The sequence below is a fragment of the Eulemur rufifrons genome, chromosome 13 (assembly GCF_041146395.1).
Source record: "Eulemur rufifrons isolate Redbay chromosome 13, OSU_ERuf_1, whole genome shotgun sequence".
Taxonomy (NCBI): Eukaryota; Metazoa; Chordata; class Mammalia; order Primates; family Lemuridae; genus Eulemur; species Eulemur rufifrons.
The window spans coordinates 51,651-66,454 of NC_090995.1; the positions used below are offsets into that span (position 1 = coordinate 51,651).

Here is a 14,804-nt window from a genome sequence, read left to right on the forward strand (position 1 = left end):
AAAATAGGAATTTCAACATTGTTACTAGTTTGAAATCTAAAACTAGTCAGAACTGAATTAAACATCCAGAAAATATTGTTTAAACAAGACACTATTTTCTTAAATCCCTTACATACTATTAGATTTTGCTTTCACTCTGTAAGTGCTCATTTGACTGAGAAGATTAAATACTTCTAAGGGAAAATATGTTTATCCTCGGTAAGTTGTGGTTTGTTTTGAACACAACATATTTGTACTCAAGTATTTAATGCTACAGATATTTTGATAGAAAGGCAACTTTAATAGAAATACTTGTATCTTTATACTTTTACACAGTTGAACAACATAAAGCAATAGCATCATCTTTCCAATATTTCCTGTAGAATAAATCAACAAGGTAATAGTTGATAATCCCATACCTCTATAGCTTTGATGAACAGTAATAATATTCTAAAGGGACTACATGAAACGACTCTAGTCCAAACCTAGATTCCAAATCAGAACTTGTTACAAATTATGTCAGTGTAGAGCCAGATGGATAATTTATGGGAAGAAAAAACATCTTTATAGCATCAATACATTTCTACGCTTAACTTGCCGAAAATAAAAATCTATTAAAAGTGTATTTTTTAAAAGTTTGATTTCCACTTCACTACCTCCTCAAAGTGGTGCATACTAATTTGATATTGGCATTGTTGTAGCTTTAACAGAAAACTATTGGGGTCATGCTGAAATTGAAATTTTTTTTCTTATTTGCTTGTTTTATGGGGTTTTGGTGATTATTTTTTATATTTTTAAATAATGAAGTACTTTGTTATATAGTTGCTTAAACAGTTGATCTCTCAGTCCCTTCTAATTGTCTTGGATGATTCTGAAGCAGGGAATGATTGCTATCTTTTTTTGTTTTTGTTTTTATGTTTTTTGGTGAGTTTTTTTTTTTTTTTGCTTTATTAACTATTGGTTGGCTCTATTGCCTGTTCATGTACTCTCACAGATGCAACTAATTCATGAAATTTCCAACTTAAAGAATTTAGTTAAGCATGTAGAAGTATATAATCAAGATCTGGAGGTGAGAATTCATGTTGGTAATTCTATTGATAAGTAACTAGAACTATAAAACATGCAACATATATAATTAATTGTACATTATTTCAGAAAATAGAGGAATTATTTTTGAAATATTAATAACTTTGAATTTTACTATGAATTTAAATTGGTATATACAAGTTCTTTTTTAATTCCTTAGAATTGCAATCAGATGCTAAATCATGTTGCCCTCTGCTTTGGTTCTTTTCGAATGAACTAAGGTCAAAAGCAGACCTGCTTAGAGAAAACGAAGACCAGATTAAGAAGCTACAGCAATACGTAGCCTCTCAGAAGTTAGAAAATACGAAAACGGACTTGTCCTACTCATCGGTACAAATCAGGTTTATTTTGTTATGTAATCATGTTGGCATTTATAGTATACCATCATCATAGCAAATATTTCCTTGCTGTAATCAATTTACATATATTTCATTTAATTTGTCAATAACCATATGATAAAGTGACTATTAGTATAACTAAATGCCATTTTTACAGATAAGGTAACATTCATAAAGAGTTGATCATATTCTTTGAAGAAATATAAGGAAGTTAGGGACAAGCTTCCATTAAAAAGCAATAATTTTAAACATTTTGGATTTTTTCAATTGTTTTATTCTAATTCATGTGGAAGTATATAGTCAAGATCTTAAGGTGAACACTTAGAATTGATAAGTAACTGAAGCTATAAAATACATAAGTAATGGAACATGACTTCATAAAATTTATTTAATTAACAGATATTAATGCATTCTCATAATTTAAGTAACTGTTTTAACAGTTTGGTGAGTATTTTTTTAGAATTTTATATCTCTAGATTTGACATTAACATTAAATAACACTGATTCTGGTGGTGAAATTGATAATCTCTTTTCAATTTGCTTTCAGTCTGCCTGATTACTTCAATAATGTATCAGTTTGGTTCCAGTTTTTAACACCCTTTTTTAAGGCAATGGTTTCTAGCTGGGGCTCTTAAGCTATTAGTTTCTGTTGTTCTTTTGTTTTCATTTGAGTTTTTCAGAGTACTTTTTGTTACCTTCTATTATATTCTTTTTTTGCCTTCTATTTGTCACAAATGTGTCTCTTTAAAAGGGTTCACACCAGTTTACACCACACTATTCCGAGAGCCTGGGTAGGAAGGCTCTTTCATACATTTCTGGAGTATCCATTCATAGTGTGGCAAGCAGAATTGCCCAGTTTTTTTCTTATTCATACAATTCATTTATTCCTTCATTCATGTATTAATTTATTGCCAAAGATACAGTGTTGAATTTATGTAAGCTAAAGTCACTTTAAAATGCCACTGCTCTCTAAAAATGAAGTTGTGGATTTTTTCATGTATTTGTCATTTGCATTTTCTCTTCTGTGAGTTGCCTGTTAATATCTTTTTTTATATGTTTCTATTTCATTGTTTGTCTTTTTCTATTCAATTTCTGGTTTACTATCCTTATTTTTAGCTGTTAACTACTCACCTGTCATGTGTTCGAGAGAATAACTCAAAATGAAAATACGTAGGGAACTTAAACAGCATTGTTGAAACAACAATTGTGTTAACCTTTGGCCGGGTGCGGTGGCTCACGCCTGTAATCCTAGCACTCTGGGAGGCCGAGGCGAGTGGATCGCTCGAGGTCAGGAGTTCGAGACCAGCCTGAGCAAGAGCGAGACCCCGTCTCTACTAAAAATAGAAAGAAATTATATGGACAACTAAAATATATATATACAAAAAAAAATTAGCCGGGCATGGTGGCGCATGCCTGTAGTCCCAGCTACTCGGGAGGCTGAGGCGGTAGGATCACTTAAGCCCAGGAGTTTGAGGTTGCTGTGAGCTAGGCTGACGCCACGGCACTCACTCTAGCCTGGGCAACAGAGTGAGACTCTGTCTCAAAAAAAAAAAAAAACAATTGTGTTAACCTTTAATTAAACAGTAATAGATTTCTAAATTATGATACTTCTATACATTGCTTTTGTATTTTGGAAAAATATGACTGGAACTTTTAAAAATATTTTTATTAAGGAAAACATGATTTCTTTTCATTTATTGGTAATTAGCATATTTTTAGTTAGGAATAACATCTATGTACATGTTCACTAAAGTATTTTCCAACTCTATGAAAATTATGTTTCACTGAGGCCCTTTTGTCGTCTGTCTAGGAAAACACTGAAGACCTTAAAAAGATGAAACAGACTCTGTTTGATGCTGAAACTGTAGCCCTTGGTGCCAACAGAGTATCAGCCTTGCTTAGCAGTGAAAATCTGGAGCTGAAAGAGAAAATGGTAAGTAAGTTTTGTAATATTTTTTTTTTTAAGCAGTTGTAATGATCAGTACATTTTTGGGAGTTTGCAGTGTTTTTTTTTGTTTGTTTGTTTGTTTTCACTAGAAAGAGCTTGCAAGTACATGCAAACAAATTGAAAATGATACTCAGTTATATCAAAGGCAGTTGGAGGCAAAAAAAGAAAGTGCAAATTGATCTGGAGAAAGAATTACAATCTGCTTTTAATAAAATAACAAAACTCACCTCCCTTATAGACGGAAAAGTTCCAAACGGTATTTTTTAATTTCAAATATTTCTTTGCAAGTCTGACTTCCTCTAGAAATGTACCTAAATGATTTGACAACTATATTCCAAGGATTAAACATCCATTATACTCTGATTTTTTTAAAGAACTTAATATAAGTTTTAAGATTATTGGTATTGGTATTTAAGATATGGATATCATTGGTATTAGTACTTATAATGATTTCCATGGACTTCAAATAATAAGGATTTAAAAAGTATTTTTCAAATACACTGGGCCTGATCTTAAAAAAGGCGATTCAAAGATATTAAAAACAAATTATCTGTTTCCCAACATTGGCTCTTTATTTAATTTATCAGAACTTCCTGGATTTGCTCTCTAATATGGAACTGGAAAGAAAGATTACTGATCTCCAAAAAGAACTGAAAAAAAAAGTTAAAGAAAATGAGACTTTGTGGAAAAAAGTTAATTTGCTCTCAGAATTAAAATCTTTACCCCCTGAAGTAGAAATGCTGAGGAAAGAGGTAACACAGTTTTAAGCACTTAACCTTTGTTTTAAAATAAAAAACATCGTAATAGTACCTTAAATATTTTGATGTCATTTATTTTAAACTAGCGGAAGAGACACTGAAACATTTGATTCAACTCGTTAGGAGGAAAAATGAATATAGTTCATCTTTTAATTTGTTCTTATGCTACTGGATGAAAAAAATACTTATTTTCAAAGTGTATTTAACATATTTGACATAATCCACGTAGCAGCCATTCCTCTAGTCCTCAAATGGCCCACCCTTAGTCTTGACCTCTTTTTTCTTGGTAGTAGCCAAGAGAGTAATGAGGTAAAGGGGCAGCGAACAATTAAGCATTTAAATTATTCATGGATTAAGTTTTGGGACATCTGACCTGCATTCAAAGCCTTTAGGGAAAAGAAATAAGTCAAATTCTGAGAAAAACCATAAAATACCTGGCACGCAATAAAGTTAGAAAACTCTTTAGAATAAGAAAATAAAGACACATCCTACTTAAGTGGTTTCACTGACTGTTTTCCATGCAGTCCTTACTAGACCCAAAGAGATTAGAAAACACAATATTGAAGGTAAACAGACTAAGAGAAATGTGGCAATAAGAATACTGTATTGCCTTTCCTCAGTCAATTCTTTAATTTAAATGACTTTTTTTTGCAGAGAAATTTTTTCCTGAAAATTGCTTCAATGAATTATACAGTGCTAAATCTTATTTCTTTTCATAGATACATGATAAATCTGAAGAGCTCTGCATAATAACATCAGAAAAAGACAAATTGGTGTCTGAGGTAGTTCATAAGGAGAATAGAATTCAAGGTTTACTTGAAGAAATTAGTAAAACTAAAGATGACTTAACAACTGCCCAATCGAATTATAAAAGCACTGATCAAGAATTCCAAGATTTCAAAAGCTTTCATATGGAATTTGAGCAAAAGTATAAGATGGTCCTTGAGGAGAATGAGAGAATGAATCAGGAAATAGGAAATCTCTCAAAAGAAGTACAAAACTGGAGGACTGAGTTGGTACAAGATGCAGTCTAAAGAAATGACCTTTAGTCTTCTTGGGTTTGCTGTGTGTGTGTGTGTGTGTGTGTGTGAGTGTGTGAGAGTGTGTGCACACACACATACACAGCCACACCGTAAACTGCTCTGCTTTTACTATGTCACGTTTACTTTTTTTTTTTTTTTTTTTAAGCTTTCTCCCAAGACCCAAGAACTTCAGCAGAAAACATTTCAGGATCATGAAAGGTTAAGAGAGGTGGAACAGCTGAAGAAACAATTAGAAAATAGAGGCTCTGTGCTGCAAACTGTAGAAAAGGAGAAAACACTGATTGCTGAGAAACTTCAGCAAACTTAGGAGAAGTAAGAATTTTAACCCAAGAAAGAGATGAACTAAAACAACTCCAAGAGAGCCTTCAAATTGAGAGGGACCAACTCAAAAGTGATATTCAGGATACTGTAAACATGGCAACATTTTGATTGATTAAACTTTGAAAAAGCAGAGTCTATAAAAATATTTTAAGAGCCATCATTTATTATTTATGATCAAGTAGTAACTATAAAATAATTTTGTTTCATATGCGTATGGAAATTATTTTATATTTATCTGACAAAGAATATAGATGCTCAAGAACAATTATGAAATGCTCTTGAGTCTTTGAAACAACACCAAGAAACAATTAGCACACTAAAATTGAAAATTTCCAAGGAAACTTCCAGGAATTTGCATATAGTGGGAAACATAGGAGAAACTAAAGAAGAATTTCAGCAAAAGGTAAAGGGTGTTTATTTTCAGAGTTTTCATATACTTATATATAAGCTTTCTCTTTAACCTCAAACACTTAAGTATATAATGATAATTTTGGTTTTATTTGTTATTCACAATGGCAATAACTAATAATAATTTTATAAGTTTAACCCAAATGTCTTTGAAATAACTTTGAACATAACTGTTTACAATCAATCTGAAAAGGAAAGGACAAAAAGGTAGTTCAAACTTTGGATAGCTGATATTTTTGAGACCCAAAGTATTTTAAATATCTTTAAAAGCCCCTCTGAATTATAATTATGGCTAAAGTATTTATTTTATGTCAGATTTTCTGTACTGAATTTGCTTAGAGTTCACAATTCGGTCCATTACAGAGGGGATTGCCTATAATGTTATAAAGGGCTTTATTGTCAATGCATTTCTATTTTATCAAAATAACTTTAAAATATATTGTCAATGGTAAGTTTTTAAATAATCTTTCATTTTTGTTTTAGTCAATACCATTTTAATCCAGAATATTTACTATTAGAATTTTAAAGCATTCTTCAATGGGAAACTGGTGAAGTAACCTTTCATACATCCACAGCTCAGAATAGTGTATAGTCTTATTTTTTAAAATTTGTGGTAAAATATGCATAACATAAAATATACCACCTTAATGATTTTTATGTATATAGTTCAGTAGTGTTAAGTTCAGTCACACTGTTATACCACCAATCTCTAGAACTCTTTTTGCAAAACTGAAACTCTATACCCATTAAACAACAGCTCCCCAATTTCCCCTTTCTCCAGGCCCTTGCAACTACCATTCTATTTTCTGTCTCTATGATTGACTATGATGGGTACCTCGTACAAGTGGAATCATGCAGTATTTGTCTTTTTGTGACTGGCTTATTTCAATTAGTACAATGTCTTCAAGGTTCATTCAAGGTTTACATGTTATAGCATGTGTTAGAATTTTCTTCCTTTTTACAGTGAATAATTTTTCATTGTGTGTACAAGGGGGCATGCAAGAGTTTGTAGAAAATGAAATTAAAAGATAAAAATTAAAAATATGAACTTTGTTTTTGAACATAAACTCCATCAAAGTCAAGACACTTTTGTAAGCAGTGATACCAGCCATTTAGTCCATCCATAATGAACCGAGTCCTCGGAATTTAACCATGTCAGTGCAGTCTTCTTTACATCATTAACTGAAGAAAAATGGGTACCCTTTAAAGACGTTTTTAAGATTATGACACAAAAAGAAGGCAGAAGTGGCCAAATAAGGACTGTAAGGTGATTTCGCACCAAAACTCTCCCAGAATTGTCCTCATTTAATAATGAGCAGGAGCATTGTTGTGGTAAAGGAGGATTATCTCATGAAACTTTCCTGGGCATTTTTCTGCTAAAGCTTTGGCTAACTTTCTTAAAACACTCTCATAATAAGCAGATGCTATTGTTTTTTAGCCCTCCAGAAAGTCAACAGATGAAATGCCTCAAGTATCCCAAAGAACTGTTGCCAATCTTTGCTTTTACTAGTCTACGTCTGCTTTACCACGTCCACCTCTTGGTAGCCATTGCTTTGATTGTGCTTTGTCTTCAGGATTATACTGGCAAAGCCACATTCCATCTCTTGTTAAAATTCTTCAAAGAAATGTTTCCACATCTTTTTTTTTTTTTTTTTTTTTTTTTTTTGTGAAAGAGTCTGTGTCTGTTGCCCAGGCTAGAGTGCTGTGGCATCAGCTTAGCTCGCAGTAACCTCAATCTCCTGAGCTTAAGCAATCCTTCTGCCTCAGCCTCCCAAGTAGCTGGGATTACAGGCATGCACCACCATGCCTGGCTAATTTTTTCTATATATTTTTAGTTGTCCAGATAATTTCTTTCTATTTTTAGTAGAGATGGGGTCTTGCTCTTGTTCAGGCTGATCTCGAACTCCTGACCTCAAATGATCCTCCTGCCTCAGCCTCCCAGGGTGCTAGGATTACAGGTGTGAGCCACCATGCCTGGCCCATGTTTCAAAATGTTGATCCCACTTGTTTAAAATTTCCATTGAAAAGCCCTGCTTTTGTGTGCAGCTGATCTGGTTGCAACAGTTTTGATACCCATCAGGTGGAAAGTTTGCTCAACTTTTAATTTTTCAGTCAGAATTGTACAAGCTGAACCAATTGCGATGTCTGTGGTGTTGGCTTTTGTTTCTCATGTTAATTGTCTATCTTCTTCTATTAAGGCACAAGCAAGATTAATTTTTTCCTTGCAAAATGATGTGGATGGTCTGTTGCAGTGGGCTTCATCTTCAACATTGTCTCATCCCCTCCTAAAACACGTTATCTATTTGTAAACTGCTAGTTTCTTTGAGGCATTGTTCCCATAAACTTTTCATAAAGTATCAATGATCCCACTATTCTTCCACCTAAGCTTCACCACAAATTTGATGTTTGTTTTTGCTTCAATTTTAGCAGGATTCATGTTGCTCTGATAGGGACTCTTCTCAAACTGATGTCTTATGCTTCTTAGTGCCTCAAACTAGATCCTGTTCAGACATGTTATAAGAAGTTAGTATAAATTTATTTTGGTGCAAAAAATTTTGAAATCTGTTCATAGATTTTTCATAATATACACTTTCCATGAACTTCTTGAAGTCCCCTCATGTGTATCATATTTTGGTTATCTATTCACCCATCACAGAATCACGGATACTTGGGTTGCTTCAAACTTTTGGCTATTGTGACTAATGCTGCTTTGAACCTAGGTGTACAAATATGTCTTTGAAACGCTGCTTTCAATTCTTTTGGATACATATCCAGAAGTGGACTTTCTGGATTATATGGTAATTCCATTTTTAATTTTTTGAGGAAGCATCCATAATGATTTTCACACAGCTGCTCCGTTTTACATTCCCACCAACAGTGCACAAGTATTCTAGTTTATCCACATCCTTACCAATACATTATTTTCTATTTTTTTGGTAGTAGTTGTGCTAACGGATGTGATGTGATATTTTATTGTGGTTTTAATTTACATTTTCTAATGATTATTGATATTGAGTGTCTTTATATGCTTGTTAGCCATTTGTATATCTTTGCAGAAATGTCATTTCAAGTCTTTTGTCTATTTTTAAATTGGGTTGTTTGATTTTTATTGTTGAATTGTAAGAGTTCTTGATATATTCTGGATATTACCCTTTTTTCAGTATATGATTCGCAAATTTTTTCTCCCGTAGGTTGCCTTTTTAGTCTGTTGATTGTGTCCTTTAATACACAGAAGTTTTTGATTTTGATGTATGTAGTCAGATTTATCTATGTTAACTTTAATTATTGCCTGTGCTTTGATATCATATCCTGGAAATTATTGCCAAGACCCCTCTATATTTTCTTTAAAGAATATTCTCCTATGTTTAGGTCTTTAATTTATTTTCTGTTAATTTTTATACATATGGTATACGGTCAGGATCCAACTTCCTTTTTTTGCATGTGGATATTTAGTTTTCCCAACATCATTTGTTGAAAAGACTATCCTTTCCCCATGAAGTATTTCAAGAATGCCCCTTTCCCTGGCATTTGTTGGAGATCTTGTGACCATATACACAAGGGTTTATTTCTGGGCTTTCTATTCTTTCTATTGTTTTATATGCCTGTCTTTATGCTGGTACCATACTGTTTGATTACTGTAGCTGTACCGTTAAGTTTTGAAATCAGGAATTATAAAACCTCCAACTTTGTTCTTTTTCAAGATAGTTTTGTCTGTTCGGGGTCCCTTGAGATTCCATATGAATCCTAGGATAGGTTTTTCTATTTTTACAAAAGACATCATTGGGATTTGGACAGAGATTGCATTAAATCTGTAAATTGCTTTCGGCAGTATTGACATCTTTATAATATGAAGTCTTCCAATCCATGAACATGGATGTCTTTCCATTTGTGTCTTCTTTAATTTCTCTCAGCAACATTTCTAGGTTTCAGTGTACAAGCCATTTACCTCCTTGGTTAAATAAATCTCTGTGTACATTTATATGCTACTACTCTATAAAATGAGCTGCTGCTTTTCCCCATTTACTCTGGAGCACAGTCCTGCCTTGGAAAAGGAGATTTTTCTGTTTCTGTCTCCTTGTGCTTCAGTAATTCTCTCCTATAAAAACATTTTCGCTTGATCCATATCTTGTGTCTTGGCTTATATATAATTTGGATCAACCATGGGCCAAAAGCACTTGACCTTGATTTGAAATTTTTAACTTCTACTTATGTGATGGGAAGGTTTTTTGAGTAGATTTTTGAAAATAAGATACAATAATCACTGACTACTTCGAGTAAATCCAAAATGCAATTACAGGACCCTATAGGAAAGGGGCAATAGAGGAGGAAAGAGGGTAAAGGAGTGTTATACTCACTGGGAACTGCTAGATCCTCTGTTATAAAGTTCATTCTGGAATCGTCCATCTATGTCAATAAAAAGATCTAGCTGTGGATTCTTTGGGGCAATTCTGTTCATTAGGGGTCCTATAGTCTGGGATACAAGACTGAGATCAATTTGGTTTTCTATCATGTTCATGCTGGAATTGGCCATGAATATATAAGAGTGGGTGTGGGGATTTCCAGGGGTCCCCCTGTCCATCTGGGCACCAGGGGCTGCATCAGTAGACCTATCATGAATCTGCCTGGAGTGCTCATTTTCAATCCTGCTCGATGTGTCTCTGGAAATGTAGTTCCTTTAGCATATCTCAACAAAAATTTTAAACTTTGTGATTAGTAAACTTATTCTCCTATAAAGGACAAAAGTTTTTTCTTTATGTAATAATTAGATCTGTTAGATTTTACTGATAACCATGGTAGCTGAAATGCCTTTTGGGCTAAATTCAGATTGGAATGTACTTTGACTATTGCTACAGAATACTCTGTCTCAGTCTACTTTGTATTTATGTATACTACTGTTTTTAGGAATAAAGATGCAACATTCCAAATTATGATATCTAACAGACTAATCCCAAAGATTATGTGTTCCCCACCTTAATTTCTCATGTAGTTAGCTCTGTGCTCACCATTGTCAGAAGCTCATGCATATTGCCAGCAATAAGAGTATTTCAATAAAGTATGATTTATCCATATCCACTCTAGAGAATGAAGCAGCTACTAAAAATTATGATTTGAAGATTACGTAACAGCATGGGAAAATAGATATGATCTAAGTAGATAGAAAAGACAAGCTAAAAATAATCATAGGTATATAAATTAATTACAATAGATATGTTTAAGAAAAATTTTTAATAGAAAAAACTCTTGAAGGAAATATACCAGAATTCTAATAGTTGGTTATATGAAGTTGCTAATATTAGATGTCTTTCCTTTATCTTTCAATTTTTTTCTAATGTGATTATAGATTATCATAAAAACTTTTAAATACATGTGTGGCCAATATGGATCTGAACGTGTGTAGTGGGCTATTGTAAGGTTATGGAATAATACCCTAATGTTGTGCTAACAATTGTAATGTCAGTCTCTGTCTCCCTTTACCAATGAGTTCATACATTAGGTTACCTTTGGTTGATTATGACTTATTAATATTTATGGATAAATGAATGTATATATCTTGCTTTTCTTATCAGCATATAAAAATAAGTATATTAAGAAAAGATGAATTATGCCATAATATTATGAGATAGGTCTCTATCAAAATTATTTTACCCTCTACATATAATAACACTCTCTAGCCTTTTGTGAGTACAACTGCCTCAGAACATATAGATTTGCTGGAGTGGGGGATAGGGAATGATCTCCAGCTTTGGGGTGGGGGAGAATAGGTAAAGTGATAGAGTTCAAAGTTGCCCATTCCACTCCTATAGTAGTAAAAAAGCAAACTACTAGTAATGTGAAACTTAGAAAGTATTTATGGAAGATATGTACAAAGGAAAGGCAAATATCTTTTATTTATTATGTAATTGGTTTGAAGTAAGTGAATATGCATACAGTCAGGTTAACCTATCATATATCAAGATTATTATAGTAATTCTTATCAGTGAACAGGCATGAGAGCACAAACTCTGGAGTCAGCCATTTGGGTGCTAAACCTGGTTATATCTCTCTGAGTGACCATGGGCAAGTGACTTTACCTCTCTGAAGTTCAGTTTCTTCATCTCTCAAATGGGGATTATGATAATACCTACCTCATAAAGTGATAGTCAAGATTACATGTGTAAAGATATGAGAATAGTACCTGGTACATAATATATGTATTGGCTATTTTATTAGTATTACTGAAGTTGTTGTTATTAACTACAAATTTAATGAATTTGTATTTTAGATGGATGCCATAGATAAAAAAAAGAATTTGGATACTGAAAACACCCAAACACTGATTGCAGATGTTAAGGATGACAAAGTAATTGAGCAACAAATGAAAATATTTTCTTTAATACTGGAGAAAAATGAACTCCAACAAATGTTGGAGAGTATTATAGTGGAAAAGGAACAATTGAAGACTGACCTAAAGGAAAAAATCAAAATGGTAGGATTTAGCACTGTATATTGGCAATACATTTTCATCTTTGTTTTACATTTTTATCAACTTTATTTAAGTATAATTTGCCAGCAATAAATGTATCTGATGGAAGTGTACAGTCTGATGACCTTTGACAAATGTCTTTACCTTATGTAGTCCCCACCCCAGTCAAGATAGAAAATATTTTCATCACGCCAAAGTTTCCTCATACCCCTACCAGCTGATCCTCATCTCCCCTTTTGCCCCCGATACCGCCATGATGTGTTCACCTCATACTGTCTCTTCTAGAACTTCATACAAGTAGAATCATGTAGTATGTAGTGTTTTGTGTTTGACTTGTTTCTACATTGCTTTTTATTGCTGAGTATTAGTCCATTGTATGAATGTCCCTCTGTTTTTTTTCCCTTATTCCTTCTGCTATTGATGGAAATCTGGGACACTTCCAGTATTTGACTATTTTGAAAAAAACTTTGAAAACATTCTTGTACAACTCTTTATATGTGTACATTTGTTTTTTATTTCTCTAAGGTAAATATCTAAATGGAATTGCTGGGTCATAGGGAGGTGTATGTAACTTCATGAGAATTTGCTAGATTGATTTCCAAAGTAGTTATACTGTTTTACATTCCCATGAGTAAATTAAGAGAATTCTGGTGGCTCCACATCCTTCCTCACCAACACTTCCTATTTATTGTTGCTTTTAATTTTAGCCATTCTAGTAGGTGTGTAATTTGTCCTTCCCTAATGACAAAAGATATTGAACACTTTTTCCTATGCCATTGTATATCTTCTTCTATAATTTATGTGTTCTCTCAGTGGTATGCTGTAGATTTTCAGTGAACAGGTTTTACATATTTTGTTAAATTTGTTCATAAATGTTTCTCTTATCTATGCTGTCGTAATGTTTTAATTTCATTTTAATTGTTTATTGTTGGTGTTTGCCAATATTTTCACACCATTTAGTTTCTGTATCTTTGTTTAGGAGCAATATAATGTGTATAGGTTGAAATTAATATTTGGAGAAGTTCACTATGGATCACAGTCAAACTTGACCATTTGTGTTTTAATTTTCTAAGTTTCTTGGTATTGTCAGCTTGGTCAAAAGAGCTGAATGTAAATAAACATACAAACAAAAACTATATTCTCTTCTCTTTCTCTGGCTAGTTTTGTTTTTTGTTTATTTTATGTTTTTATCTTGATATGAGAATGTCACTGTGTGAGTTTACTGACTGGGATTAGCCCAAGACATGCTAGCAAAGGGTGGCTGCCATTTTGAGCTTGCTGGTGATCGGTGCCACAAATCAAAGCCATCCCAGTGTTTGAAAAACCCATAACTACAATCTCATTATTAGTCGATGATAGTTTGACAAAGTCTTTTTTACCTTACAGGCAGAAGTGAGTAAGCTCTCATGATAGAATGTAAAATCCAGTTCTAATTCTCACAATAGGAATGTAGATTGAACAATAAAGAAACAATAAATAAAACATATTCTTGACATCTATATGATTAAGGACTCACTTTCTTTTTAGAATTAGTCTTTTCCTAAATAGTTTGCCTTGATGTCTTCATTTGTAGGCTGAGGTAAATGCTGATTTTTACCTGATTTCATAAATATAAGTTAATATTTATTTTAATATCAACTTTTTTTAAAATTATAGACCATTGAAAACCAAGAAGAATTATGAGTTCTTGGAGATGAACTTAAAAAGCAACAGGAGATAGTTGCTCAAGAAAAGAGCCATACCATAAAGAAAGAGGAAGAGCTTTCTAGGACCTGTAAGAGACTGGCAGAAGTTGAAGAAAAGCTAAAGGAAAAGGTGAATTTTTAAAATTATCTTCCTGGCCATTTTTTCTGACTAAACATTTTTTTTTGCTAATGTATTTTGATTCCCATAGACCTAAATCCAGAAATAACATGTACCTCCCAAATGAAGATCTTAATGCTAATATTTTAGACAATTTCATCTTACACTAAGATCTAAATTAACATACTTTGTAAGGATTATATTATTCTAGAGTCTTTAGGTGAGAGATGGCCTGTGTCATTTAAAGAAATCATTCATCAAATATATATTGAGTAATACCATGGACCAAGCACTGAGATGCATTAGACAACAAAACAAATATCCTCTCCTTATAAAGATATGTTAGTCATTCTCTAAAATGTAAGATTTATAACTATCACCATGGTTTTGATGTCTGCAGTTTCCTGAATCATTTATTTTATAGAAGTAAAGTGCTGTTGTAATATTTGCGTAAGAGCTAAGACCCCTGTAACAACCTGGGCATTTTAGCCCAGGTGATTCTAAAATGCACCCACAAAAATATTTCTAGATAAGCTGAGGGCAGTGCCACATGTATTATAGATAATATATTGTGGTTTCTATTGTTCTCCTGTTGAGTGTTTTTTCCCTAATATGTGTTTTCTTTTAATTCTGATCTCTCTCATCATTTCGCCTAAT

At 32.9% G+C, this 14,804-nt stretch overlaps 1 pseudogene; it reads left to right on the plus strand.

Annotated features, from left to right (window-relative positions):
- LOC138393903 (centromere-associated protein E-like) overlaps positions 1-14,804 on the plus strand; it is a 64,773-nt pseudogene that overhangs the window by 14,391 nt on the left and 35,578 nt on the right.